This window comes from Peromyscus maniculatus, chromosome 20 (genome assembly GCF_049852395.1).
Source record: "Peromyscus maniculatus bairdii isolate BWxNUB_F1_BW_parent chromosome 20, HU_Pman_BW_mat_3.1, whole genome shotgun sequence".
NCBI classification, from domain to species: domain Eukaryota; kingdom Metazoa; phylum Chordata; class Mammalia; order Rodentia; family Cricetidae; genus Peromyscus; species Peromyscus maniculatus.
The window spans coordinates 45322759-45328552 of NC_134871.1; positions in this window are offsets into that span (position 1 = coordinate 45322759).

Genomic DNA, 5794 nt, shown 5'->3' on the forward strand with positions numbered 1-5794 from the left:
TCCAGTTTGCTTCTAGTCCCTGCCTCCACTCTTATCCATCTTCACATTCTGCCAAGGTCCTTGCTATTTATCAGATGTCCTCTGGGTTTACCCCTTTGCTGTGGAACAATCTTTGTACACTAAGAATATATATTACAAGCTGGTCAGTGGTGGTGCACGCCTTTAATCCCAGCACTCAGGAAGCTGAAGCAGACAGATCTCTGTGAGTTTGAGGCCAGCCTGGTCTACAAAGCGAGTTCCAGGACTCCAAAGTTACCATGGAGAAACCCTGTCTTGAAAAACAAAACAAAAAAAAGTATTACTCTCATTCTCTAATAAAAAGCTATACCTATAGCTGGACAGGAGGAGGTTAAGTGGGAAAACCAGACTATGAGGATGCTGGGATGAAGAAAGGAGGAGTCAGAGGAGTCACCAGCCAGATGGATAGAGCGTTGGACACACAAAATGGGATAGTAGTAAAAGCCACGAGCCTTGGGGCAACACATAGATATGTGTTAAGTTGTAACATAGAAATGGGTTAAATTGTAAGAGCTAATTAGTAACAAGCCTGAGCTATTGGCCAAGCATTTATAATTTATATTAAGTCACTGAGTCGGTTAAACGGCTGCCGGTTATTTGGGAGCAGGCAGTTGGGACAGAGAAACTCCGCCTACCCCCACTTCTCAGAAATCATCTACCCCCTTAACCTCTTGCCCTGAGCTTTAGTACCTAGTGCTTTTCTTCTGCCTCTTGTGGATCTACCATGACCCCTCAGGTGTCCCTTCAGGGTCTCTCCGAACCTCTCCCTGCTGAGGGTAGCCAGGTGATCTAATTTCAGAATTCCTGTTTCTTTTCCTCTGTCAGGTGGCTCTCAGGGCTTGGGCAGGTGTCCTCAGAGGCCAAGCATTCCAGATAGAAAGGGAGGAGGCTCCTTGTCTCGCCACTTGGCTTTGTGCTCTTAGGAATACCTTCCAGAACAGCAGCCTGGGTTTGGAAACTTGCCTCCAAGACCAGGGGAATGCAGTGGAGAGGCTGGCCCCTTTGGGATGGGTGGCGAGACTGTGGCTTCGGTTCTCTCTCCAAGGAAGCCAACATTGATCTTCTGGGCTCCTCTGGGGAATCCCGTGTGGCAGGAAAATTCCTTACAACAGTGGGGACAAGCCACCCTCCCTGCAGCTTCTGAAGTTTGAAAGTGGTTCCTAGTGCGTGTGTGCGTTTGAAAGCAATCAGTTAAGAAAAAAAAGGGGGGGGGGAGATGAACTGTTTCAAGAGATTGCAGGAGAATAGACATCTATTGAATCTTTAATTATTACTAAGAAATAGAGGCAGTAGTGCTAAATGGAAGCAATGCATGCTACAGCCAAGTGCTTCCCGGGTACAAGGCCCTCAGTGATGAAACCCCACCACCATACCCAGCAAATTACCGTCAAGAACGACTTGGATGTTTACATTTTTTTATCCAACAAAAATGTGCCGAAAAGATCAAATGGCACTTGATCGATAGAACAGTAGAGGCAAATAACTACGAAGCCGTGTGGTGGGCACACCTCTCGGTGGAAGAGTTTTGAGCTTTGCATGGATTGTCAGTAGTCACAGCACTCAGGGAGACACTGGACGCCATCCAGCTGCATTTAGAGGAGGTGGAGGCGAGACAGATGTAAAGATACAAGTTATTTCTCCTCTTGAGATGACTTGCTAGATGCCACGGGAAAGTGTTATTTATTTTTCAATATTGACTAAAAATAGATGGAAGTGGAAGACCAAAATTTAACTTGTGTAATAAGTGACACAATGTAACATTTCCCCCTTCCCTCCCCCCTCTTCTTTGGTTTTTTTGAGACAGAGTTTCTCTGTGTATCCCTGGCTGGCCTGGAACTCACTCTGTAGACCAGGCTAGCCTTAAACTCACAGAGATCCTCCTGCCTCTGCCTCTGCCTCCCCAGTGCTGGGTGCCTGCACCACCACCACCTGGCTTTTCCTTCTCATTAGAGAGAGCAGTTATTATATTGTTTATTTGAACTGTCATAACAGATATCACAGACCTGGTGACTTGAACAGCAGAAATTAATTTTCTCAAAGCCCAAGGCTAGAAATCTAAGATCACAGTGGGGCAGGGCTTGCCCCTCCTGAAGTTCTCCCCTTGATATGTGGATCGAATCTCCCCATGTCCTTGAACAGTTATCTGTCTGTATAGGACTGTCTTAACTTTTTTCCTTTTTAAAAAAGATTGATTTTATTGTGTGTGTAAAAGTGTGTTATATGATATTTTGTTTGTGCTCTGACAAAGCTTGCCCGGAGAACAGAGGGCAGAGCTAGCCACTTGTTAACCATAGAGGCCAGGCAGTGGTGGCACACACCTTTAATCCCAGCAGTTGGGAAGAGGAAGCAGGAAGATCAGGAGTTCAAGTCTACCCTTGAACTACACAAGATTGAACCAGTCTAAAAGAAAATCAGAGCCGGAGGCAGTGGCTCACACCTTTGATCCCAGCACGTGGGATCTCATGCCTTTGATCCTAGCACTTAGGAGGCTCATGCCTTTAATCCCAGCATAATCAGGAGGTGGAGACAGGAATGTAAGGTGGGTGGAGACAGTCTCCCTGCCCGGATTCAGTCTGATTCGTAGAGACAGGATCCTGCATTAGGTCTGAGATTTCATAGAGTTAAGAAGTCTCTGGTGGCTGGCTGCTCTGCTTCTCTGATCTTTCAGCTTTCACCCTCAACATCTGTCTCCAAGTTTTTATTGATAATACTGAGTAGGATCTCACAACAAGAGTGCTTTGACTGCATGTGTTATGTGCATGGAGTGCTCAAGGAGGCCAGGAGAGGGTCAGGAGTTACAGAGAGTTGTCTCTACATGTGTGCTAGGAGTGGAAGGGGGTCCTCTGGAAGAGCAGAAAGTGCTTTTAGCTGTTAAGCCATCTCTCCAGGCCCTGACCTCCTCTTCCTTAAATCAGTCACACCAGGTATGAGGGTGCATACCTGTGACCTCCACATTGAGGAAGCTGGAGTAGGAGGATTGGGAACTTGAGGATATCCTGAGCCATATAGAAAGTTCTAGACTACCTTAGTGACCTCAGTATATCTTAATTTCCATTTAATGATCCTGTCTCCAAGTAGTCACACACACACCCCTTTTTTTAAGACATGTTTTCTCAGTGTGGCTCAGGCTGTTCTGGAACTTGCTCTGTAGACCAGGCAGGCCTCGAACTCAGAGATCCACCTGCCTCTATGTCCTGAGTGCTGAGATTTAAAGTGTGTGTCGCCGCCGCTGCCACCACGTGGCCAAATAGTCAAACTTTAAAACGCATTTAATCTAACAGTTAGAATGTCTATATTTGAACTTTTTAGAGTAATTTTTATAACTAGTTACTTTTACATCAGTATGGTTTGTTAGTGGATTATTAGATTTTTTTTGTTTGTTTCAAGCCTATCCTTTAACTGCTAAGCCATCTCTCCAGCCCTAGAAAGATATTTTTAAAGACTTATTTTTATTGTTTTTATTTGTGTGTGTGTGTGAACGAATGTGAATGAATGTCATCTGTGTGTCAGGTGCCTGAAGAAACCAGGAGAGCCAGATCTGCTGAAGCTGGAGTTACAAGTGGCTGTGGGCTGCCTGATCTGTGCCCTAGAAATAAACTTGGATCCTCTGGAATGATAGTAAGCACTCTTAACTTAGAAGGGTCTTTAAATTTTGAACATAGAAGGTTGACATGTTGGCATCTGCCTGCAATCTCAGCACTTGGGAGGGAGAGGCAGGAGAACCAGAAGTTCAAGGTCATACACAATTACACAAGGAGTTCGAGGCCAGCCTGGACTGCATGAGGCTGGGTCTCTAAAGACAAGCAAAATAATTAATCATAGAGGACTGGAGAGTTAGCTCAGAAGTCAAGAGCACTGACTGTTCTTCCAGAGGACCGGGTTTTGATTCCCAGTGCCCCATGGGGACAGCGCCACATGGGGCTTCACAACCTAACTCCAGTCCCACCCAGGCAGATCTGATGCCCTCTTTTGACCTCTGTGACTACCAAGCATGCATGTGATACACAGGCATACATAAGGCAGGATACTAATATATATATATTAAATACAATTAAAATAATTTAAAATTGAACATAGAAGTCGTTGCTTTTCATTATAACAAGAAACAAGAACAGCACTAAATTCTTAAGTTCTTTAAAGAAATAAAAGGAAAATGCTCCCCGGAATGTGCTAAGAACCCTTGGCCAGGTCTGGGTTGGATATAAAGAGCACCTTGCTTGTGTCAGGGATTACAGTGTAGCTATGGATATCAGTCCAGCCAGAGTTTCAGCAGCAAAGGCCTCATTGTTTACAAACGAAAGACTGCCACACAGCGTGCAAATATCCCTGAAGGCCCAGAAGAACATGTGGAATGTTTTGAGACTGTGCACAGAACAGGAACAAACCCCGAAGAATCAAAAAGCAAGGTCCTGTGCAAGGGCAGCGTGTGAGCTGGAGAGAGGGATTTGTTCTGGATCCACTCTGTGTGTAGGGCTTCCTTCTATCAGCCCCCCCCCCAGTAAAACAGACTTTGGTAACCAACTTGGCTTGACTCACAAGCCTTGTTGTAGACCAAAAAGGCAGAGGCCATACCTGGTAATAATCCACAAAATAATTCAAACGGTCTCTGGTTGGTCATCTTGAGAGTCACTAGACTGAAGGTGGCATTGTATACCTTATCAACAATACCTTAGGTCTATATCTATGTGTGTGTCCTTGGCTCTCCAAGTGTGGTCTTGCATCCAGGACCTACTCCAGCTGACTTCTTGCTGCCTTGGAGAGCTCAGCTCTCTGCCCAACCACCTTTTGCTTCCCGGAGGCTCTTGGATGTCTGTAGCATCATTGTGTCTTTGCTGGGGCTTTGGAGATCAAGCCCAGCATCTTGTATACACTAAGCAGGTGCTCTGCCAGTCAGCTACATTCCCAGTCCTGGGAACTTCTTTTTTGGTTTTGTTTCTCTTTTTTTGTGGCCCTGGCTGTCCTGGAACTCACTATGTAGACCACGTTGGTCTTCAGTTAATTCACAGAGATCTGCCTGTCTTTGCCTCCTAAGTAATGGAGACACTTAAAGGTATGTACTATATCACGCCCAGCTTCTTGGAAATGTCTTCTTTTTTTCTTCTTGACTTTTCTTTTGTTATATATATATATTAGTTTTTTGAGACAGGGTTTCTCCTTGTAGTTTTGGTGCCTGTCCTGGATCTCATTCTGTAAACCAGGCTGGCCTGGAACTCATAGAGATCTGCCTGTCTCTGCCCCCCCCTCCCCCCCTCCCCCCTGCAAGTGCTGGGATTAAAGGTGTGTGCCACCACCACCCGGCTGGAAACTTCTTAAAAGTAGACATTAATGTCTGTTCACATCTGGCAAATTCCAGTTCATCACTCCTTCCGGTACTTCCTCTGCCCATGTCCCAGCCCCTTCCCTTTAGGAATCGGTTGGTGAACATTGGGAGGTCCTGCTGTGTGCCTTGCTTCTCCTCTCCCCTCTGTGCCCCATGACTCCCTCACCACGTGCTGTGCTTTTCACAAAGCCTGCTGCACTGACTTGAAGTTCTCACCCACATCTGCTGGCAAGTTTTGTGATATGCTGCTGAAACCTGCCTGTTGTTAAATCTGTTTAACTCTATTTATTGTGGTTTGTTTGTTTGTTTGTTTGTTTGTTTCGTTTTGCAAGACAGGGTTTCTCTGTGTAAAACTCTAGCTACCCTGGAACTCTCTATGTAGACCAGGCTGGCCTCTAACTCACAGAGATCCTCCTGCCTCTGCCTCCCAAGTGCTGGGATTAAAGGCGTGCGCCA